Source organism: Hyposmocoma kahamanoa, unplaced genomic scaffold, assembly GCF_003589595.1.
Source record: "Hyposmocoma kahamanoa isolate Upper Pololo Valley unplaced genomic scaffold, ASM358959v1 239, whole genome shotgun sequence".
Lineage (NCBI taxonomy): Eukaryota > Metazoa > Arthropoda > Insecta > Lepidoptera > Cosmopterigidae > Hyposmocoma > Hyposmocoma kahamanoa.
In genome coordinates, this window is record NW_020653756.1 from 691,011 (window position 1) to 717,151 (window position 26,141).

The 26,141-nt window shown below is 36.5% G+C and overlaps 1 protein-coding gene across 1 annotated transcript in view; it reads right to left on the minus strand.

The window, feature by feature from the left end:
- Window positions 1-25,580, minus strand: part of LOC113228737 — a 114,857-nt gene extending 89,277 nt beyond the window's left edge. The window contains exons 1-2 of the mRNA XM_026462100.1: window positions 25,458-25,580; window positions 24,775-24,835 (exon numbers count right to left, since the gene is read on the minus strand). The gene's annotated coding sequence lies outside the window, so the exon portion shown is untranslated. The remainder of the gene's footprint in view (window positions 1-24,774; window positions 24,836-25,457) is intronic.
- Window positions 25,581-26,141: the final 561 nt, after the last annotated feature.

Sequence of the window (26,141 nt, forward strand, 5' to 3'; positions counted from 1 at the left end):
CAACATGGTCATTGTATTCCTGGCTTTATAAAATAAGAATTTTTCGTAAAAGAAAGAAAAAGAAAAAATCGGAAACGAGTAGATAATTTTGTTTTCAGGAACTGAGAATGCTTACTAAATGAGTCTTGTGTAATATAAATTAAATATAAAATTATTTACCAATAAACCTATGATGTAATTGCATTATCATGTAATCTAGTTACATTCAAAGTTATGTTAAAATTTAACTCTTCAAAATGAAGCGAATAAATGAAGATGACTTTGATTCAATCTTTATATTCGGCACTATTATACGGCGGTATGATTTCCAACCATTCTTGTTTCTTTTTTGATTTGTAGGTAAACTTGAAATAGTAAAAATGATAATAATAAAATAATAAAAACCTCGTGGTGAATTATTTTAATAACAGAATATCGATAATATGTACGCTTCCAAGAACAACACTATCTTAAAATAATCGTTAACAACAATCATCAAAATATACAAACAAACAGGCAATCTGAAGAAACCAAAGCAAAATTTGGCAAGATTTATAAATAAACTACTTAAATATGTCTAATTACATGAGATATTTGGGCTTTTGTGTGATTTATAGACAGAAAAATAACATGTGCCTGTACAATGTTACATTCGGTCGATCTTCGCTTTTCCAAATGCCACATCCCGTAATGCTGAAGCGACAAATTTTTATTAATACTTAATTGTTCTCACTGTCAATATTTTTGTCCATTTTATTACAATACATGCGAATAATTCAATAAAACACTTGGAAAAACATTGTTTTGATATTTGATGCACTTCCCTTTGACAACCGTATCATGTACCTCATGTACACTGTTGGTATTTAAAATGACGTTACGTATTTTCAATTCCCGTGTTTGACACAGACCAATGTAATGCTTTTTTGGCTTAAGATGGCAAGCAATAGTTAATACAATAACATGTTTATGTTTTCAACGTCTAAATGCATCATATATATATAACGTTTGATTTATATAATTCAACATAACATGTCCTGGGTATAAAGAGAAATTAATGAAATAGTACGTACATAGCATTGGAAAAACGAATGGCAAAGTTCGGAGATACTATCAGTACGATAGAATATGCTAAGGTCTGGAGATCAGACATGAAAAGTGGGTAAAATGTCAAAGTGAGAAAAATCGCTTATAATGGGTAATTTGAGTAATTTAGACACTAATATTATAGCAAATATTAGTTTGAACTCTTTCAGGAATCGGGAAAAATAAGAGTGTTTTCTAGAAAACGTATATATGAGGGAGATGAAGATGATAGGGGTCCGTAGTTTCACACTACAACTGGAGTCTTATTTCTGTGTCTACTATGAAAACATGGCGAACCAAACCCTCTCTTTAAAGGTCATCCGTGCCCATGAGTGGGATATCTAAAGCATTGACGATTTTTGTGTTTCGCTTAGCATTTATATTTGACCGAGTGAAATAACTATGTTCACGATTCGATACGTTATTGTGGCTCGCATTTCAACTACCAGGGCAACATCTGGTATTCTCATCAAAGCCAGCTTGCTCAGCATATTACAATACAAACAGGGAACGCTGCCAACATATTGGGCACGCTGCTGTACACTTCAATTTCATGAATTTCAGGCCCGTTATCTATCAAAACGGTGCACGTAAGTCCTGTGTTTCGGCATCGCATTCCGTTGTTGTGAGAAATCCGGGTGACATACTTCAGTAAAATAGAAATACATAATATATATAATAGATAATTTATTTGCTTACAACATGGTATAATTAAAGATGTAACAAAAACAGTGCCAGTACAAACATTTTTTGCATATTAAATAGCATTCAAATGTCCAGTTATTTATGTCGATAATTATGATTATATATTATATATATTTAACGATTTATGTCGACCCATTTAATTGTCACACTGTTGATTACGGGTTTTTTCTCAAGCGACGGTTTAGGCCATAGTTCGCCACGCTGAGCCTATGCGGGTTAGGGACTTTACACGTTTTCCGATGAATGCCCAATGTTTTCCTTCGTCGAAAGGTTCATGGCAAATTTGAAATTCAATTTCGCACATAAATGATAAACAATAACTACAAAACACACAAATATTTTGCACTAACATTCATTTTTTTACTTATTAATACACTTTTGTATTATATAATTCCCAGTAACCACAATAAAGCGACACACACCATTGAAAAGTATAGATATTTGTCTATAAATCAGGCCATACGTCATTCGTATACGATTTGATTTCAAAGTGACAGGATAACACTGTCGCTTTGACATTAACTGCCTCCGTGGCCGAACGGTCACCATGCCGGACTGCCACGCAGAGGTCCCAGGTTCGATTCCCGGGCCGGGAGAAATATTTGTATGGCCTACATTTATTTCTCTCGTGAGTTTGGGTGTAATTTGTGGTTGTCTATGTGTGTGTCCATGGCACCCGCGACACAGGGTTTCCCTAGTGCGGGGCTATGTTGATTGTGAGCGTTGTGAGCGTTATTATTTGGTAATATTAGTGTAACTTAACGCAATTTAAAGATAATACTATGTTAGTTGTATGTGCCGCTGCCACAAAAGTATGCACAGATTTTATACGGTGCACTCAATTGCAGACCCGTTTCAAAATATTGTCTTTATTTTTTTGGGTTATGGATTTGAATACGACACTAATGACAAATAACAAAACAGTATAGGGTATTAATATTAAACCGACCTCAAAAGTTATCAAAATTTATTCATCCCCTAGTTTGCCACCCCTAGAGGTGAAATATTGTCTTCGAATTTAAATGAGGCCACATCTGAGGTACTCTCTTACCAACAAAATAATAATCTTCAAAATCGGTTCACAAATGCCGAGTTCCTGCTCCTTCTTTTTTTTTTAAGTCGGTTAAAAATAAATATGTTGTACATCCATACATGCATACATACATACATATACGGCATTATTCTATTATTATAGCGTTAAGAGCGGTGGTAGCCAAGTGAGAGAAAGCTTGTGAATTGTGAAAGCGGTGGATGGTTCGACTCCCTGTGACTTCATGTACTCATGACTTTAAATAGTTAAATAAATTTGTGAATACTTGGTAGCTAGGTCGCTAGCGGTAAAGAAAACCATCGTAACCAACCCAGGCCAAAATGGGCCAGAATGGCGAACTATTCTTAATCTTCTCCTAAGAGAAGTCCCGTGTCCGGTAGTGGGATGTGTAATGAGTTGATGGTGATGATTTTGGTGTTTGATACCAGTGCATTCTATGAGTGGGTAAAGTTATTTTGAATACAAACTACAAAGAGTACCTTGTATTGAAAGATTCAAACATTCGTTGTCCTGTTCTTGAATAAACGTTCGAGTTTACCAAATAGCTGGTTAATGGACCGACGGATAGACAAGATGGCGTTATATCACTTATAACGATCGCCGTAAAGTCCACAACTACACAGCAGACGTTGATAGCTTTGTGTCTGAAAATCTGTCGATAGTAGAATCTTGGCTGAATTAGTAGTTTCCTTTTCCTATTAAACTGTAGAATTTATAAAGGTTTGTTATCGATTAACAAGGCGTTAGTTAGTACTGGACTAGACACTTGTCTCATCTGGAAAGAAGAATCTAGATTTTAGTTATAAAAATGGACTAATTTTAACTAATGAACGACTATACATGATCAAGAGGTTCTATTCCCGGTAGGACAAATTTAGAAAATGAACTTCTTTAAATTGGCTCCGGTTTGAGTGTTCTACTTGGAGCCCTAGAGTGAATTCTGTTACTATGGTACTCACATCATTGGAAATTCTCTAGTTTGAGACCAGGTGATTCGTGTACTTTTCTAATAATATAGTTAGTCTATAAAGTCCAACTGCTGAGGACTGGTCTCCTTTCACAATGAGAGGGCTTGGGCTATAGTTCCAAGCGGGTTTTCTTTGCATGCAAGCCCCGCTTTGAACCCACTGCCCTCTTCTTGCGAGGCGGTCGGTTAAACCATTAGGGCGCGTTCAAATTAGCCACTGTTAGCCGCGCTGCAGCCGCGCGGCGGTCGCGCTGCAACCACGCGGCGGCCGCGCGACTGTCGCGCTGCTGAAGAACGACCAAATTTTTAGTGATGTTTTATCTTTCGACACTTTTACACGATGGATTCTGACGAAGAAATGTTACTTTCACTTATTTTGTTGAAATTGAAGAAAAAAAATTTAAAAAGAATACCAGTACGTATTAATATAATCGACAACGTATAATCGACATTGTCGATCGTTAATGAGAATTATAGACATTTTCGAGTTGTTTGGAAGTGCTTATTGAGAATGTGGCATTAATTTCTAAATCCAAGATGGTTGCCAAGAATTTTCAAAAATTTATTTTTGGTAATCCTTATAGGAATGGCATTTATATCTGATTACATGATGGCTAACACGACTTTTCTAAATGCAATATGGCGGGCACGATTTCTCAAATAATGGCAAATTGGGTATCGTGTTCGAGATATTTGGAGGTGCTCATTACGAATATAGCACTTATTTGTAAATCCAAGATGGCGGACACGATGTTTCAAAAAAATGCAATATAGTTATCCTTTTCGAGGTATTTGGGGATGCTCATTACGAATATGGCGCTCATTTTCTAAATCCAAGATGGCGGGTACAATTTTTCGAATAATGGCAAGTTGGGTATCGTTTTCGAGGTATTTGGGGGTGCTCATTACGAATATACCACTTGTTTGTAAATTCAAGATGGCGGACACGATTTTTCAAAAAATGCAATATGGGTATCCTTTTCGAGGTATTTGAGGATGCTCATTACGAATATGCCACTCATTTCTAAATCAAATCGAAATAGAATTGCGAAAAGTCATATCAGCCATCATATTGTATTCAGATATAAATGCCATTTCCATAAAAATTACCAAAAATAAAATTTTGAAAATTCTTGGCAACCATCTTAGATTTAGAAATTAATGCCACATTCTCAATAAGCACTCCCAAATAACTCGAAACGTCTATAATTCTCGTTATTGATTGACAATGTCGTCACCTTTAGAATCCGTTCGTCACCTTTATTTTGTCAAAATAATCAAAATTAATACTACCTATAAATAGTTACAAAACTCGATTTACGAAAAACATTTGTAAATAGTTTTCGCCTTGTTTACGGGTTTTTATGGGATTTTTACATTAGTTTAACACTATTTTTTTTTACTCACACTTGTATTCAGAAACAGAAGGTATATAGTTAGGGGGGTCAGAGTTCTTGGGGCACACACTTCACGTATAGATATTAAAAATTACTGACAACCTGCTATATTTTTTTCATTTGTAGTTTTAGTTTCAAAATTGTCAATAAATTTTAGACATAAATTTTCCCATGCCTTTTTTCCAGTCGATTAGAATAACTGGCGGAACTGATGTCCCATATTGCAAGGTGTTGTTCTGCATTCTCTATAAATTCTTCAACTGGATTTTCGTCTATCGTAGCTAATTTGAAAAATTAAAATGTACACCTCACCAACCGTGATGCAACCGAGCGTGGCTGCAGCGCGACTGTCGCGCGGTTACCGCGCGGCCGCCGCGCGGCTGCAGCGCTGCTGCAGCGCGGCTAACAGCGACTAATTTGAACGCGCCCTTAAGCTACCTCGGCTGTTACAGACACGATAGTTATCTACCGTATTATATTTAATATTATTTTAATTGCTACGGGTACAATCCACCATGCTGTAAGCCAAGCTTAAAGTATTTCGAAAAAAAATCTGATATGCAACTGTATTGTACCAGTTTGCCTTCTAGTGTTATGTCGCACACTCAACAATAAAGTGATGAATATGGAAAACGACTACTTTTTAGAAACTGTCGAAATAGATCTAAAAAATGTGGCAGAAAATATTATTTAATTAAAAAGATATATTGCGTAATTTTGTACGCATTTTTTAAATCAGTTTAAAAAAATACTTTTCGTCTTATTCCCGTGACGACTTGTACCTGTGACTTTAATATCTAATTAGTGAATGTTTAATAGCAAAAAAGGCATTTATTTACTAAACATAATATAATAATGGTTAATACATCGATTCCTCGGTATAGCTTTTTAGCGAACATTCCTTATAGTTAGGAAATGAAACTATTTTTCCGGATTCAAATTCCTTATAGTATAGTTTCCCTTATTTTAATCTATAACTTACAGTAGAAACAAAGCAAACGTTATTTTAGATCCTTCCCCTTTTGGGGTCGGAGGGATAACATTCTTCCCCAGTAGTGCTCGTTTCGCATCATCAATTCCTATTATTGTACGTCCATCCACACATTCAGATGTACGAGTGTGGGACGTCTCACGGGACGGAACGGACGCCGTCCGCCACTTCGCACCATCGCACCGCACCATCATTTAACGATACAATTGTTAGGACAAATGATGAAAAAAAAACGGACTACCTTTTTACAACTGACATAATCAGATAAAACTAAACAACACGAATTCACCATCTGTCCGTGTAAGAGCATGTTCACATGACAAACGTTCAACGCGCGTTCAGGTTTTTGAATAGTGTGCACGTGGCGGGTGCTTTTTGGCCGTTGAGTGCGCGGTGCCACTGTTTCAGTGCAAGTTCGGCATTAATCGAAGATGGCCGTGGAAACGTCTCACCGCGTCGAAAAGGCGCACTCGTGTGAACGGCAGTACGGCAAACCTATTATCTCAAAGCGCGCTTCAACGCGCGTTGGCAAGTGCCCGGCGTCAGCGAGGCATCGAGCGCGCGTTGGTCGCTCGCATGTTAACACCTACAGCGATTTACGTACAAAATTCGGTAAGTTGTAAGCGCGGGTTAGCGAAACGCCCGTTGACCGCTCGTCATGTGAACATGCACTAAATCAGTCCATCCAAGAGCCAGCAAGTGATACCTACTCAGCAAGCTTCAAAGAAGGTCACAGCAATGAGAAAATCAATATACATTGAGACACTACTTTTACAGACTAAATTATTTTTTTAATAAATCTGTTAAGCCCGCAATACATGTTGGCCAAGCCTAGGCCAACGCGAGTGCAGGCAAATTGATACAAGGCAACTGCTACCGTCTGTACGTTCGACAAGTGCAATACAAATGGCCAATGTAGGCGAGCTTTGTGGAGGTGTCCACACGTTGGGCGCTGTCAGTTTTCATTGTGCATTGAAACGATATGGGCGATGTCGAAGTGAAACTTACAATTTACATTAACATTTAACTTATATTAAAACTTTGGAAGTCGCTCATGTTTGTTTTTTCAAACAAATCAACGTAGAAGGCCGTATACAGGTTCCATAGTCACGGCTGACTAAGGTGGTAAAGTCATCACCAACCAGTTATGTCTAAAATTAATTCAAAATGCACATTTTTCACTATCTTAATTGTCACAAATATGTGAACACCATTGGTCGAGCGCAGGCGAGCGCCTTTGATGTTTGCAGAAAAACCGACACCACGCCAAATGAGCTCTATAATGTTGGTACTGGCCTCCACTCGGCCAGCTAGGCTAACGACACCGAGAGACGGCAAGACAAGCCACATGGGCTGTCCATACGTTGGTATTGGCCTTCACTCGTCAATTTTGGGTCAACATGTATTGCAAACTTTATACATTGATCCACATATTATGTTGATAAAAGGAACAAACTAAATATGTAACAACTGTTCACCAGTGTCAAAACTTTTTCATTGTCAACTAATGTAATAGCTGACAGTGTAACCAGGATATTTTATACCCATTAAAAGTTGTGTCGTTCTGTAAATTCTATAAGTAAATTGAAAATTCGAGGAAATACGAAACAACCGAATGGGTTTTCAAAATAATAAAGCGGAAAGTTTCATTTCCTGTGTTGATGTCGGATGCTCGCGCTGACGTTGCAGAGCGGCACGAGGACGGAAGAGTCACCACGGGAATGACTAGCAACCGAATAACATTACTTGTGAAATTGAAATACATCTGCAAAATAAGTTCAAAAATGTATAAACTTTTTTAAAACGAAGTTGCATAAGTGGTTAAATGGAAATAAATTTTAAGACGTACACGAAATTTTCCCGGTGCTGGGGCATCGGAAAAACCCAGAATCGCAGGTGCCTTGGACAACCACAAATTACACCCAAACTCACGAGAGTAATAAATGTTACAAATATTCCTATCAGTCCGGGAATCGAACCTGAGACCTCTGCGTGTCTGTCAGGACAGTAACTATTCGATCACGGAGACAGTTTAAAATATTTGGCATGAAATAAGATTTAAGATTTTATCTTGATGTTAATCTTCTTGACAAATTCAATTTCTAACTTGATGTTTGTGGCATTTTTATTGTTGTGGTAGTCTAATTGACATTGTATAACGAAAACATTATCACTGATTACAGGTTTCATATTACGGTATGATTTCTTTTTATTTTGCCGATATTGCGGAACGGTTACACGCTCTTTGGTCACAGATTACTAAGTTTTTCGGAATTAATATGCGAAGTTTATTTTAAAATTTACAATGAGCTTTTCGGTGAAGGAAAACATTGTGATGAAACCTGTACGTTGAAGAATGTTCACAACCCTCAAAAAACGTGTGAAATTCCCAGAATTGGGAATCCCAGGTTAGCGGACTACGGCCTAAACCCTCGCCTGAGAGGAGACCCGTGATCAGTAGGACGTATAAATGGGTCAATGATGTTTATACATTTATTATACTACCAGAAAAAAATATTTACAACCGGATTGTTAATGGAGAAAATGAATTATTATATGACACTTTCATATCTAAACGTGTTGTTGGACCTTTTTCATTAATTATCTTTTTATTTCAATAATCTTAATAAATCTTATTTATAATTGAAGCGGTTAAATTAAAGCTGTCAGCGATATTTTTCAGTTTGTAAGTCCAAAGGCACATCTGAGAGGATCTGATGAGGGAGTAAGAGGGCTTGATGAACGTCACAATCGTATTTAGGGATTTATTATGAAGGACAATTGGCTTAATGTTAATCGTTCGGAATTTTATATTTGGCATGGCGTCTTTAAACATTTTTACAAGCTCTTTTTACGAGGTTTTTTATTCACTTGAAATCGTGCAATTCGATTATGAAACAAGAGTACCTTCAAATTGTCTTCGCTCATGGCATTCCGGTGACAATGCATTGATTTGACAATCTTAACTTGATGCTGCAGCCGAAATTCAAAGTTACCTTTCTCAGAGATACTCGTAAATGGTCGTGTGTAAACAAATCATGTTCGGGCTTGTATAGTTCAGTCAATGACGTAATCAAGAGCAGAGATTTCTCCATAGGAACTTATGTTTCGTATTTGGGCAGTATATAAAGCTTGTAACGATATAGTATATACATTACACGTCGTTACATAGAAGTTAGTGAAACTAATTTCTCGCAACTAAAACATAATATTCTTGTGAACAAACTAGAAAGACACTAAAAACAGGTAGTAATAGGTAGTGCACAGACATTAATAAAGTCCATCCACAACAATAGAGTACCATCAACACATTACTAAAGTGGGTTCTGGACTAAAATTTAGAAGTTTTATATTTTGACCCAGAAACAAGTAAGTCAAGAGAGTGCTCAAGGCAGCGTATTGGGACCATTGCTATTTAAAATATACATAAGTGAGATTCCTAGCTCAATTAACGACTTTCTGATATTATAAAAATGACCTAGTCATAATTGTAGATAAAACAAAAACTGTGAACTTTAAAGAAATAACAAATTGCAAGTTTGAAAACTAAAGTGGTCTATGAAAATTAAATAGTGACTGCAAAGTTCTTGAATTCACTAATAATAGCAGATACGTTCAGAATACGTTAAATTTGCAGTCATTTTGCCGAGTCACAATAAGAAAAAAAATATATAAAGTTTTCCAATGCATTGTTCTGACTATTAAAAATAGTCAATTTTAACGCTTACCACGCTTGTGCAGTAAAGGACAGAAGGTCCGGAATGATGTTTTGGAAACGGAAGGAACGGAACGGAGGAAATGCATAGTGTATTGAGCGTGTATACAATGCTCGGAAGAGATTGGGCTTATGCGGCTTAAACCTATAGACAGTTGCTTGCCAACCATGCTTTACAAAGTTGAAAATTCTTACTCTACCATCCCTATATATTACATTTAAAATTACATTTTTCGTAAAGCGTCCTATTAATTAATTTTTATTCGTAGCAAGGGTACGCCGCCGTTTCGATGAACTGTAAACTACTTGGAGAGAATTGTCAACTTCGAAGGTCTGCCATTAACTTTCGATTGAAATTAAGAATTAAATTAATAGTACAGAACGTCAGACAACATTATTTCATTTCCTCGAGGATATGACTTTCCATAATATAGGACATTTTACTTATTTTTTGAAACTAAGCACGTCACTGTCATCTTTTATTTAATTTTAATGCGCTAGATAATTACACAAAAAAATACAATTTTAGAAAACCTAAAAAGGTATTCTAAGATTTTGAACAAAATTTTGTCTCGTTAACAATTCTCTCATTTCATAGTTTCTTTTTCTTAAAAACAAATAAGAAAACAGTATGATTTGCTTCAAGAATTAATGCCACAAATTGTATGGCAACCATTTCTTTGTATTTAAGTTAATAACGATGCGAACTGTTCCTCCCTGAAGTGGAAAATTCCGCTCTGCGACAATTTCAATCAGGAAGTGGAACAAGCCATCTTGTTTACCAGCACAGTGATTACTCTCGTCACCGTACACGTGGCCCTATAGCCTCCAGCACGATTGCAGCTACGCCAATAGTAAAGTGGCGCTAGAGTCAACTTTCATTTCAAACAAACAACACGAGGCGTGTACGGGAAATAGGGTTATTGGCTTTGCGGCTAAGTGCTGTACGGGAACTTTATTGGATTCTCTGCCTGTTATAAAAGCATTTTTATTCATATTGTTGAATTGATATTTTTCCTTTTGAATGGTTACAGATTTACGTCCACAATTAGTTATGGGAATAAGAAAAAGTTACTAGTGATTTTCTTTGAAATTAGATTTAAAACAAAATTACTTTTATTATTGATTAATGACATAGGCCTTCCCCAAAGTGCCCAAAGCGACTGGTCAGTGTCCGGCAACCCTCCCCAGGTCGTCGGACCACGAGTGGTCTGTTCATGCTACATCTTACTTTCCAGTACTACCACCATAGTCACTTAAGTTTAGCAATTCTTTAGGATACGTCGGTTACTCTTAAACTCCACATCTGAGATTCAATCTCGCTAAAATAAATAAAAAGATAGATAAAAATCACGAAATGACCTCTAATTTTCACATATTTTGGATTCATCCACGAAATGCTACAGATTATTAGGACAAAAATTAGATAATTAATTATATTTATGCATGATCGACAAGTGTCACTACGGATTTTTTTTTTATCTCTTTAGTTTAAGAGTTATTCCGCTAAAACGAATTTGGTACTTTTAATGCGCAAAATTCAACATCTCCTGTCGCATGTCACGCGAACTTCAGGCATATATTTGTTTCACAAATTTGGGCGGAGCCAACGTCAAAACTTTTTGGCATGAGAGCTCTTAATCGTAATTCAACGGTTTTGTTTTAATGTCAAAACAGTCTATGTACCACCTCATTAAACGTCATCGCGATAAATTCTCAATTATTGGAAATATTATTTAATTCCCAAACTGTAAATATCACCAGAAATGTAATCGAAACACTGGCGAAATCTATATAGCCAGATTTCAAATCAATAGTTTGGAAACTTAACCGTCCAGTATACATTTTAAATAAGTTTTAAATGTTCTAAAATATTTTAAATTTTTTATTAATGTTTTAAAATATTTTTTGGTATTTAGAACTTTTAAAATTTTAAATGTATGTACTCAATATACATGCCCTTTGGATTGCCGTTACAGTAGGCAGTTTTGCACAATCCCGACAAATTCTCTCTTGCTTTACTAACATTCGTCAATTTTTGCACACTACGCATTCCATCCCTTTCGAAAACATTCTCTATGTGATCTGAAAACGTCTTTGGTGGCCGTCATCTTCCAATATAGCCTTCCGCATTGGCTCTATCGTGTATAAATATCTCTTTCGTCATTCTACTTGCATTCATTTTTCAAATTTTTAACGCTGCTCCAAATTATTGTGTATCAAATACGTAACCTAAAAACCGACCTTTACCGACGGATTGACACATTTGAATCCAAACCAATGAATCATTTTTACGATCGTCCATTTAAACTGTGACGACTGCGTCACGGTACCGGCATGGGTGCGGCGCGATATCGGCACTGCAGGTCGCCAGTGATAAATGACCACGCGGTTTATTGGCTTCCTAAATCGTCAGAGAATTGGTTTGATTTATTGGATTTGCTGTATGTTTTAATTTATTTCTGTTAAAATTTAAAATACATTAAAAATAAATGGTGGAGGGTCCAGGTATGAAAAGATGGATGGATTCTGTGAAAGATGACATGAACAAGAAAGGTGAGTATGGAGATGACGGCTGACAGAAAAATATACCGACCCCACCTAGCGTGGGTTAAGGACAGGAAGAGGGTCTAGGTCGTAACTTATAAGATCAGACTTGTCAAATTATTTACAACAAGTGATATAATCAGCGAAACATAACAATTTGAACCCCTTGCTAACAGTCCGTCAGTCGGCCAGCCATACATAGCTACAGCCGATGTCGAAACAAGTTGTACCCTAAAATTTATGTATATACCAACTTGTAATCGACAGTCTTAATAAAAATTAAATTATGTAGTAAACTTAACAACTGACAACGATTTGATAAATAACAATGGCCGTGTTAATGAAGTAAAGGTAGAAAATTATTATTCAGTTCTACTATTTTCTTCTCTCGAATTCTTGGGTTTCCGTTTGCCACACATTTGGAAATGCAACTATTCCTTTTTCTCAAAGAAACGATATATTGGACTCTTTGCAGGTCACGTGATCACAACTGATTGTATTTCCTTATATATTACACAACCTCATTTGGCCGTGTAAACAATCAATAAAGATCCATAATTCATTCGTTCATTTAAACTGACAACTGTGTAACATTATTGACATCATTTTGTTTGAGTGATGATTTTGTGTGACGTTGCTTTATATTAAAGTTTTATAACGTATGAATGCACTGATGTAAGAGCATAATACTTACTTCAACGTTTTACCCAAATGAAACCATTTCTTTAAATAAACAGGCACAATTAGCGCAGCTAGTTAAATGTAGTATGCTAAACTTGAGTTTCTTGCAACTTCGAGTTTCACAACACTTAACATCAATATCAACTTAAAAGAACATTCAATATAACGCCTCAAAGATACTATAAAAAAGCGACAAAGTCGTAAATTGGGGAAATACTGAACAGATTTAATTTAATCGTACGCGTTAAAGTTTTCGTGAGTGTTGTCGCGAATGGCTACTTACACAGCAGGCTCTCGCGCTTGGATTAGATTGATACTGATTGGGTTAATTATGCCAAGTCTCGATGTCCTAAAATACAATATTGAATTACATTACTTCAACAAGATCATGGCAGGATAACAGAGGCCCGTGGGTTCCCCGCGACCGCCGAGCCCAAAAGCGTTTTGTCTTGCTAATTAGCACCATGTTTGAGTTTATTGTAAAATGTGCCACTGTTTTCAAGACAAATTAGTTTATTATTATTATTAGGAATTCCCATTCTTTGAAAATTTCTAAAATTATTTAAAAAAATCTAATCTAAAATCAGATGGTAACTTTGTCTCCAATTCAATTCTATCCACTTCGCTCAGAATCTAATTTATATAACTGTGCATCCATCACAAGTCTCACAGCACGAGTCTCCTACAAAAGAGAGGGCTCAGACCATAGTCCGCCATCCTGGCGCTATAAGCCTAGGAGACTTCACTCATTCAATACTCTTCGCCATGCGAGTTTTATCACGATACTACGATAATACGAGGCATTGCTACTACACCTTTACAAATGTACAAAACTTAGAAATTAAAGTCAAGTGCACGATGTGCATCAACTTCTCAGTTTAGAAGCAGCCGTTCTCCCACCAAGCTAATTGGTGTTTCCAGAAACTACCGATTTAATGGGACAATTTCTTCTATCAAAAAACGAAAACATGCGCTCCATTGGATTATTGTTCGGTCGTCCAATGAATAAATTGGTATTGGAACAACGACACTGCGCCGGTATCTGTATAGTTTATTTTTTGTCTTTTTAATTCTCGGCTTTCCGATAACACCGGGAAATGGGAATTCTTTGTTTTTATCGTTTTAAATTTATCGGAGTTTTGTGATCTTTTCTCGACACGCAAACAACAATATGTCCTTTCACAGCTAAAGCAAACAAATAGTCAATATTTGTATACCACACTCCGTGAAGACCCAACGATATAGGCCTTTTTTGCCTTTCCTACTACAAGCCAAACATTACCTCAAGTATATTGTCACATTTTAAACCTTTCTCCACCATTCTTTTTTTTAGTATATCAAGGGACGGGACGAGCAACGTGCGCCAGATGTTAACCTTCACAAAGACCTGAGGAGCACTGACACTGCGCCTGTCACCCTGAGACATAAGTTGACAAGTCCCACGTGCCTGTAATTTCACCAGCACCCTTAACCTTCAAAACCGGAACACAGTAATGTTAACATTACTGCTTGGCGGCAGAAATCGGTAAGGTGGCAGTACTTCCCTGGACGAACTCTTTCACAAGGAGCTTTACTGCTACTCCATAGTATTCCATAGTTCTCATTACACTGTACTTGTTAACATTTTAAAGGGCACATGTTATGATACTAAAAACTAACATATATAGTGAGTTTGTTTGAAAGAATAAGTAATATATATATTTATGTCATTTACATCCAAAACAATAGTTCATTTCCAATGAAAAAGATTCTGTTACTGCACGTCCTTACAACAAATGTTTTTACGTATGGCGAAAAAGTCATCTAATCTATAATTATGAATATAAAGAACACTTAGAAAAAATTCCTTCGGTCCGGCCGGATTCGAATCGACATCCCCTAATAAATCGTAGCAGATGCTATGCCAACTAAGCTACGCAGCGGACCTCACGAATTTTTCGATTTGCTTGTTGTCGGATCTTTGTATATGGTTTTCAACGACTTCGAGCCCTGGCGAGAGATGTCGCTATTAACAGTAACTAAATTTATTTATATTGAATTGATATTCGTTTATATTTTTTGGGAAATTACTCCATGAGACATTTATTCTACTCATGGCAAATATGCCATATGCACTACATCACCTGGGTGGGCGTAGTATAATAATAAACGCATTATGGTATTGTACTTTGAGTCTGTACACTCGACTCGCTAAGATACCTGACCCCTTAGCCGACCGTTCCCGATTCCCGATTTGGGCCAATTTAAGAAACGAACATTAAATTTCTAAGTTGGTTTTGGTCTGAATATTCTGGGTTATCGTAGTTTCGGTATTCATAGTACAGGAAATTCGGCAGTAGTTTCGCATTTTTTCCCCTAAATATAAAATCTTTGGCATAGCTTTCAAGAAAATGGAATCTAACAGAGAGACAGTATAGATACAACAACGCTATAATAAGTATCTCATTTCCACTACATCGGGAAATATGCCTTACAATATTACAATTGTTAGATCTTATAACTCGTAATCTATTACGCCTCCGTATATTATCTCCATCGCGATAGCGTGCGTACGTTTCGGGCTTCGCCCTCCGCGGACCTCGGCCTACGGCCTCGGCATTTTCGCTTTGTTTTAAAAAATTTAAATAACTCTTTAATTGCGGTCATTTTTAAAAAATGCAAAAATATTTATTACCACTATTTTTTATCAAACAATCTTAGAAATGTTTTCGTGCCAATTTTCAACAGCCAAAAGTTTTTTCAACAGCCATTTACATAAAAAATTACGGTTGTATCGAAAAACGGCGGAAACAAAATTTTTACCCGAAATTATGATTGAAGCCATGCCATTTTCAGTTGAAATAGAAAAAAAAATTATCTACCGCCAAAAAAGTTTGTATAACAGCCATATTGAAAAATGGCGAAAAAGAAATTTTGACCGCTAATTATTATTAAATACTCCTAAAGACTAAACTAAAGCTCGTCAGTCAGATAAGGTGAGTCAGATATCATAGGACAGCGACTGTACATTGATAATACAATTTTGCTAATGTGGAACCCCGGATAGTACGCCTCGAAAATAATTATTTTTAACCGACTTTAAAAAACGAGGAGGGTCTCAATTCGACAGTATTTTTTGTGTGTGTATGTTATGCAATTACTCCGGGCTTTTGTGGACAGATTTTGAATATTCTTTATTTGTTAGAAAGAGGGTGGCTCAGTATTGAACCCATTTAAATTTGAAGAAAATATTCCACCTCTAAGGGCGGCAAACTAGGGGATGAATCCGGTTTCGCGCACTTTCCACTAACATATTTCAATAAAACTTGGTAAATATATGTAATTCCACGAAATTGTGAGGTCGGTTTTTATAATAGTGTGCAAATTGGCAGGCCATATAGCTAACTGCCTCCGTGGCCAAACGGTTACCATGTCGGACTGCCACGCAGAGGTCCTAGGTTCCATTCGAGAGGTCGAGGTCCTAAATCTATTTCTCTCGTGAGTTTGAAAAAAAACTTTTCACAGCTAAGATCCACCGCTGTCACTCTAGATCCTCGTTGTCAGTTAGTCTTTCTATAGAAATATGTCTTAGATATGTAAACCTCAACATAATCTTTAATTCTGACCCGTTAACAGTCTAATTATGTCTCTAACTTTGAGAATTGATCACAGCGTTTTGTTCTAAGCGGAGTAATTGAAAACAGAGAACACCGATTTATAAGGGGCATTTCCAATTGTTATAGGTAATATATTTCCTTCATATCTAACAAATACCCTGATTGACCAATGTAATAATATCCCTTCTAAAAGAAATTCAGAACATGAAAAATGCATTATGTGAAAGGTGTGTGTATTTTTTGTTATAATATCAAGTGACGGGACGGACTAGTGATGCCCCTGATGGGAAGCTACAGCCTGTCCATAACAGTTGCAGTGCCACTCAGAGCTTTAAATCGCAAACCTGAGACATATGTTGAGAAGTCCCATGTGTCTGTAATTTCACCAGCACTCTTATCCTTCAAAACCGCAACGCAGTAATGCTAACATTACTGCTTGGCGGTAGAAATAGGTAAGGCAGTACTGCCTTGACGCACTCTTTCACAAGAAGCTCTACTGCTACTTGTGTATAATTGAAGTGAACGGCGAGATAACAGCTGATAGCGACAAACTGACCTCAGTGAAAGTGGTTTAAGTTAAAGGTACGTTTATTTCGAAATTCGGTTCATAGCAGTTTCACAATCACGTAACCTTTGGGCACCGTACCAAAACGTAGTAAATCCGAAGTTAGCAAATTGCGGTTTGCGCTTCAAGTATCTTTTATTGGTTTTGCCTCTGCAGTCGGCCAACTCGCGGGACTTTGTCATCATTTATCTTGTACTCTTTATGCCGACTCGGTGTTCCTATAATTGTCTTCGCAAGTTGAAGCTTATAAACACCAAAATTGTTTAGAAGTAAACCTTAAAAATATAACTTTAAGTAAAAGATGCCGTGTCATGGCATGCCAGCCAGTAAAAATCACAAAACAGGCAAGAAGAAGATACGACAATAAACCCTAAAAAGCAAAGTGTAACCATAGTATATATAATAAGACGAGTAATGTAATGGCGCATTATTAAATCTAAGCTACATCAAAAGTGAAATAAGAATTGTGTAAAATATTCGCACGCCTAGTCTTGTTGAATTGTACGATCTAATTTATATACTATAAGACCCGCATTGTTAACTACATTATTCTTGTATTTTTGTAACGATTAGCTCTTCTGGTTCACTGCTTTTATTACTTCATGAAGGGAAAACTTGCGACAGCACGTTATTTTATGGAGCATAAAACTTAGTGGGCTTTTGTATTGGATGTGTAGGTATAGCAGGAAATTTTCCAGACATGTGAAATGGCAAGACATGCCAAGTAGCCATCTGTCGCCAGCACTCAGCCCGGTTGAACTTGACCCAATTGCGGGTCGGGGCCGGCCGTACTCCACCGTATCTCTTACTCACTCATTTACACGTGTGATAGAGACATAAGATGAAGTTGATCTTAGTCTTCTAGGCGATTTGTAAGATTTTCCATGTTGCTAAGGACTCGACGAATATTTAGGGGGAAATGCTGTGAGTGACACACGTCCTTAAATTGGTTTTAGATATATCGTTTCGATTAACTGCGTCTGTGGCAGAACGGTTACCATGCTGGTCTGCCACGCAAAAGTCCCGAGTTCGATTCCCCTGAGTTAGTTGTCTCGTGAGTTTGGGTGTAATTTGTGGTTGTCTATATGTGTGTCCATGGCACTCGCGACACAGGGTTTCCCTACTGCGGGGCTATGAATGTGTGCGTTGTTATTGTTATTGGTCAAGAGATACAATAGGCCACATTAAAACTAAAATAATCGTGTGTATATCGAGTTCTTAGGTTTTCGCGATTGTTACACATAGGAAATGAAACTATTTTTCCGGATTTAAATCGCGTATATTTGTTTTTTCAAACAAACCGACGTTTCGGGCCCTTTACAGGTCCCATGGTCACGGTTGACTGAGGTGGTACAGTCTTCAACCAGTTATGTCTAATATTGATGCAAACCACCTTATTTTTTCACTATAGTTACAATAGTTATTAATTAAATACCTTATTTTTAATTTTACAAAGAAAACATTCCAATTTACGCTACATTAAGTTTTACAAATTATTTTATTGAATGAATTTTTTTAAGTTCAATTTATTATTAATTATTAATATAAATTAGAATAAACTAAAACATATTAATTAGTACTGCAGTCTTATGTCTGTTTGGGATTTTTCATTAGAGGAAATACTGGATCCCAAACTGGTGGTACGGAGAAACCATCTTCCCTGTTGAAATTAGGATGTTTTTTAATTTCAATGGCCTCTCGCAGCATTCTGGGTATTTTTAAGTTTTTAATTCATAATACAAGACTATGGCTTCCGTTTTTAAAGTTTATTTGAATTAGGAAATGAAACTATTTTTTCATATCCAAATTGCGAATATTTGTTTTTTCAAATAACGTTTCAGGCTCTTTACAGGTCCCATGGTCACGGGTGATTGAGATGATAAAGTTGTTTAAATTTCCTAAAATAAAACTTAAATACAACACATACATACACATCACCATAGACACGTATTCTGTTCGTGCCCACTACTGGGCTCGAGTCTCCTCTAAGAACAGGATTCGTGCCACAGTCTGTAAAATTACGGTATCTGCGTTACGCTTAAGGATATAAGACTGCAAAAAACCTTATAAACAATCAAGGAATTGAGAGCTTTTATCAGTCAGTAACTTTTGCTTCTCATTAATGGAATCAGTTTTTTTAATTAATGGAATGCGAAAAATATTATTATTTACATATTATGTTGTAAAATTTGGAATCATTTCCGTATGGCAACCACATAAGACCGTTTCCGGCCACAGAGAGGCAAAATATTAACACGATAAACAAACATTCTTTGCCCGAATTTAATAGAGTTTTCCGAGGTATTCTTAAAAATAATAATGATGTGAAAGCTTTAGTACTTGAACAAGATTTTATTGGGGGATGTAAACAAAATTAATTGTTGTATATTGAATTCATAAACAAAATTATAAAGTGTATGCTCGGACCAGTAAAGAAACGTGCAGACGTATCCCGCGTACGCAGCGTGATCATCATTCATTATCACTGATGATATACACGTACCTGCGTATCATATTTCGGCCTCACAGAGATACTTAATGAGAAAAAAGTGTCAAAAGCCAGGCCAAAGCCAAGAGCACACAAAAATGGCTAGGCAACCACGAAATGGACTTCATCTGTCACGACGAATGTCCTTTAGTTCGTATCTGAATACGTTGGATTGCAAAATATGGCAGTGTTTAGAAGAAAGGGCGTGCGCTGAATCCTATACAATTTGGAGTCGCTCAAAGCAGCAGGTGATATAAACATTGGTGTAGTGCGCACTGCGGTTGAAGACTGGCTGCGCACGTTGAAAACATGTGCCGAAAATTGAGGCAGTCATTTCGAATAGCTTTTATTACATTGCTTACTGTACATTTTACCATTATTTTTTTACATTAAATTTAGCAGTAAAGTAGTTTTCCTCGTATTTTCGTACCAACTGTATGACGACGGCAAGTGTTGTATGGTCCGACTACGTAGCTGCAAATACCGCACGTTCTTGTTTATAGATTTGTAGAAATCATAGTCTATTTGTTCTAATCGATGCTTTCTGTCACCTACCTAATGTTGTATGATTAATTGACTTTTTTTATGATACCAACAAAATTAACAAGTCGTGGGCCTTGTAGTAATCGACACGACTGTCCATAACAGGGCTTTAAATCGCAAAGATCCGAGGGGCACTGCCACTGCGCCCGTCACACTGAGACATAAGTTGATATAAAGCCTTAGCCTTCTAAACCGGAGCGGAGTAATGCTCACATTACTGCTTGGTGGCAGAAATAGGTAAGTGGCAGTACTTCCCTGGATAAACTGTTTCACAAGGAGCTCTACTGCTTCTAAAGTAAAGTGTTTCCTTTGATTGAGACTGCGTAGAGGTTTATGCCTGAATCATCTGAACACAGGAATAGGCATATAATATAGAGGTGTCACCATCCTCAACATCAAACGTCATTGTTTTCATTTACAATAAAACTGGTTGAAGACTTTTCTGCGTCAGTCATCCGTGATCATAGGACTTGTTGAGTTCGAAAAAAACACACAATTCCGATCAGTAAAAATATTCCATGTCCAATAATAGCAATCGCGAAAGTCGAAGAACTCGATAACAAAAAAGACACTTGGCTTAAGTAAGATCTTAATAACGACCCTACAGTTGAGATGTTATTTTAATACCGGTCAAAACGTCGTCAAGAACGAATAAGAGGACCGTATATGCTGTGAACACATGTTACTGTACAGTTTAATTAAGGCGTTTGCGTACCCGTAATGGCGGACAGCGCCGCCAGTAAATATGGTTAAAAATATTCTTTTGTGCAGATTTAATATGCAATGCACATGGGGTAAAAGATATCTTTATTTACGCGCAGTTAGTTTTATATCGATTTTAATATACATAGATATCATTTGAAATTGATGATTTAAATTGTTAAACCCCAAAAATTCTTAATTTCATATGGAGGCAATTTTACTGGAATTGTCAAATTGTACCGCACTCAATCGTACCGCAGATTTGAGCGGAGAGAGTAACAGACCCTCTATTGTTCCATGTAAATACAGATGCGCAGTTAAGTTCGTAGAATAAATCACTTAATTTAGGAATAGTGAGGTTGTAAGTATATTTTTTAATTTAGTCTTCCTCAAATGAGATACATTTTTCACGCCGTGTATTAAAAGCTTATAAACCGTTTAGAAAATATTCTTCACTTTTTTTTTTCAAAAAAGGGCTTTCTACAACGGCCCTCAACTCATTGTCATCGAAAAATTATCAACCCCGTAACTTCGTTTTCAGCTTTTAAAAATTGAAAAATAGTCACTGGAAACCAGGTCTGATCTACAGGGGCGGTGATGAATTTTTGAGAATTCTATGTCTTTTAAGGCCCGTCTTGCACACCAAGCGGTATTAACTGACGCGTACTCTTGCAATAATACTTCTTCGCTTCTTTGCCACGTGTCTCCATACGTTAATCGTTCGTAGTTGATCCCTTTCAACAGGTAATATAATTAATAACAATCCCTCGCCGCCCACACGCCGCGTTTTCCCTCTTTGAATGTCTTTGGTGGCCCTTTTCATATCATACTGACGAATGACATGTTTCATCGTCATAAATATTCGCTTACAGATGTCATCCAAATAGTACTCGGTCAATTTAAAGATACTTTTTTAAGACTCATGGGTTGTCGCTGCTGTAGAACAATGTAAGTATTCGTGTACCCAACGGACAGAACTTTGTTTTTTCATATGCAATTTTTTGTGTAAAATTTCTCTCTACAAAATTGTCATTGTTTCCCAATCTATAGCTTTATCACTATTTTCCACTGATTTCTCAATTGATTCGATCACTAAAGATTGACCTTGGCGCCATTTGCAATCTTTATTGAAACAAGCAAAACCGTTTTTCTCATCATTGTACACGAAAGCACAGAATATCCATTTAAAAATTCCTTTTAGTGTATTTTCTTTCTTAATAATGCCTGTACACGGCTAAATGCTCCAAATTACGATAATATTTGGTTGACATGGTAATAATACCTATTAGTTGTTGGGGGAGACCAATATTATTATTATATTATTATTCCAAAAATGAGATAACGAGTCGTTACACCGCGAACTTCCCAGCTGCCTTTTGTATTTGTTCCTATTCATCGTTTACAATAATAATTTCAAAATGTCACAGATAGAAATAAGCTGAAAGAGCTGAACGTACCACTGTAATGGATTTTTGTCAAGCAATCACGCAGAAACAATATAATAGTTTTTATTTCACGTTAATTTTAAACTCATAAATGGTAAATTTTAAACGTTAACAAAGAACTTAAAGTCCGATATGACTAAACGGTTTTATGAGAAGATATAATTATTGCACGATTACACAAGCTCATCATTTTAACACAATGAAGCTTATATCTACCCCACGCACCCTCCTCGAACCTTCGCATTCTTGCTGGGGCCACAAGTGCCCCTGTAGGGTTTGTGAAATTTGTTTTTTTGTATAATAACATCTGTAATATTAATATAAATGCCTAAAGCATAATGCCTAAAATAAACCACGCCCAATTATAAAGGCATGTTGGATGAGGACATTCCTCAAAGTAGATTATTTTACGTTAAGCTACGTTTTGTATATAAATATATAATTGCGTCATCCTTGGCTTTCTGCAGGGTAGTCGGAGATTGTGTAAATCTACCTTCTATATAAAATGTCTGTAAAAAGTCGTACCTCGTAATATATGAAATATAAAGATTACGGAAAACGGTAGCTTCTCAGTTGAGATATCGACAACGATTCGAATCCCTTTGGTGGCATGTACCTACTACTTTACATTTCTATGTGAAGTACATTTATGGATATTTAATAGCAATATCTCCCGTTAAGGGTCGTAAAAACATTGTGATGAGAACTAATGTTCAGAAGAATCTTTGGAATGCGTGTGAAGTCCCCAATCCGCGGTGGGCCGACACACGGCCTAAGCCCCTCAAAGGAGGGCCAGCAGTAGAGCGTATAATTTGTTGCTAATGTTGATAACGAAGATAATAATGACCAGTAAATTCAGCGTTACTGCTCGTTAGTAGCGGAATGTGTAAATGTACAATGCAAATCCGTAGCCGAAGGGCATAATTTGAAGATATTCACGTAGCACTACCCGTAGAGTAGCATTTCGAGGCGTAGCTAAGGCTACGCCACAAAATGCTACGGATTGTTTAATTATTTCAATTGAATTCAGTTTTCGTACATTTAAGCAGATAATCTGAAACTGTCATTTAGTTTCTCCAATTAATTGCTTTAATAAATCAAAAGCTTTCGTTGCGCCGTTAATTTTTAAGCTAATCTTTTTATTTTATTAATTTTAAATTTACATGGCATTCATCATCAACTCATTATATATCTGCTGCGCACCGGACTGCTCTAAGGGAAAGCTCAGGCTCATAGATATTGCAAGGATTGTGAACCTTCTTAGACGAGCGAGTTTCATCACCTTATATTTCTTTAAACATCCATTAATTTACGTAACTTAGAAATTAAATGCCGTCATAGGGGTTCGAACCGTCAAACCGTTCTCCCAATGGGCTACCTTCTTTATTATGTTTCTGCTTGTTTAAATGCTATTATAAAACCCGCGAAGCGATTGATAATATTCAAATTTTATTCCAAACAATGGAGCCACTTCTATTAATTATCAGATTCGAACCAGTGCTTTTTCAGTCAATCTTTATTTAATCGGAATATTGTTTTATTATTATTTATACAATTGTTTTATCAAACCAATTTCATTTCGAACGATGTCCTTTATATTGTTACGTCTAATTGTGGTTTTGTTTTATTTAGTGGAATTTCTTCTGAAAGCGTTCGTCCAGAGGAGCACTGCCACTTCACCTATTTCTAGCGTCAAGCATTAATGTGACCATTACCGTTTTTCGGTTTTGAGGTAAAGGTTCTGGTGAAATTATCCCCCTCAAATATTTGCGATTTAAAGCTCTGAGCGGCACTACGACTGTTATGGACCGGCGCATGGCTTAGCACATAGGTTTTCGCGATTGTTACAGATTAAATAAATAAACATAAATATTAGGAAACACCAAATACCTCGCTCTGATCCCAAAGTAAGTAGCTAAAGCTTGTGTTATGGCAAAGTTAGTTTTCTCAGTCAACCGTGACTATGGGACCTGTAAAGGGCCCGAAACGCTGGTTTGTTTGAACAATCAAATATACGCGATTTAAATCCGGAAAAATAGTTTTGTTTCCATTATACATTTAGTTTGATTCCCTCCCAAGAACTTTGTTCTTTTGTATTATTATTTTTGGTTGTTTTTTTTACGTTCAGTTTTATTTTATTAATCTTGCAATTAGATGTGATCTCCATTTTGCATGCATGCATGCATGCATTTAATTAGTGTAATAACTATTAGATATTCAATAAATGTAATTTTTTATAAAAAATGTAATAAATGTGTTACATTAAAAATAAAATGATTCTTAAGTAATGTATAATAATAAGTAAAAAACACTTACCCATAAAGTCACTGTCCGCTTCTCCAAATTATAAATGAGTAAAAAATTTAATGTAGAAACTCTGTGAAGTTTTCGAATAGAAAACGTTATGTTCGTATAATGTCACGATTGAGTACGATCCAAGCAGTTTTCGTTTGAAATGCAAATTATTTTCAAATATTAAAATAAATATACAAGTACTTTAGTTAAGGATCAATTCATTATCATTTTATTATAGAAATTTTTGACGAAATCTGACTGACTGTATTTGTTTGTAAAGCTTTATGTTGGTATTTCTTTTCTCCTGTTCTTCAATTTATTTTTATCCCTTAAACTTTTTAACTGTCACAAAAGATTTATTTAAAAAACGGTAAAGATAATTATTTAACATTAAATTCAACTCTGATTCAAAAACCGTTCACTGATAATACTCTTAATAACTCTTATAAAATCTTAGCATTCAAATAAACCCAGTATTTACTTAGTAACGAATAATTATTTAACTACGTAATTAAAACAGACAACAAGTTTAGCAACACTACCTAAAAGTCACTTCAAAATGTCCAAATCCAACCAAGGGGTTAAACTGAGCATAAACCAACCACAATAATCTTGTTCGGTTCAGAATTTACTGAAACACATTTCTACATTGATGACCTGAACAAAAACTTTAAAAACAGATGACAGTCACGGATCGTACGTACTCGTATATATCGCCGGGCTGTGAGCGGATCGCGGATCGCGATGGCGGATGCGGCGCGGGCCCGCGGCCCCGCCGGGCAGAGTGCGATCACGGGACACGTCAGTCGCGGCGCGCGTAGGCGGCCGTCTGCCCCCCGGCCCGCCGCTACGCCACCCCGCCCGCCACACACCTCCTCCCACAGCGGCCGCAGGGGCACTCAAGTTATACGTGAAAGACATTGGATGCGGTTTAAACAAGTTAATTTTTAATTAGCTCAACGCCTCGTACAGGACATTCCTGTCATGAACACCAACAACTCACGTATTTAAATCGTGCTGCAACGGGAAAAAAGTCGTTTCGATTTTCCACACATTAGCCGTTCCAACGGTTTATAATAATATAGACAAATCAAATATGGCGTATTTAAAAAAGTGAAATTTATTTCCTTTAATAATTAAGTAAGAATGCTGTGTTAAGAGATTTCAACGTGTATGTAAATGAAAAAGATTCAGCCACGTGAATTCGACGTGTTCATTTGTATTGTTGCTAACCCACATGATTCACGTAATAAGCCAGGCCAGCAAACAACTACGTGTGTGGAATCGTTGAAAAATACCAAGAGAAGGTGGAATTTGTGTGTGCCATTAAAACTGAGAATACTTCTCAGATATACTGTTTTTGCCGCGTCACATCCACGTTGTTTCGC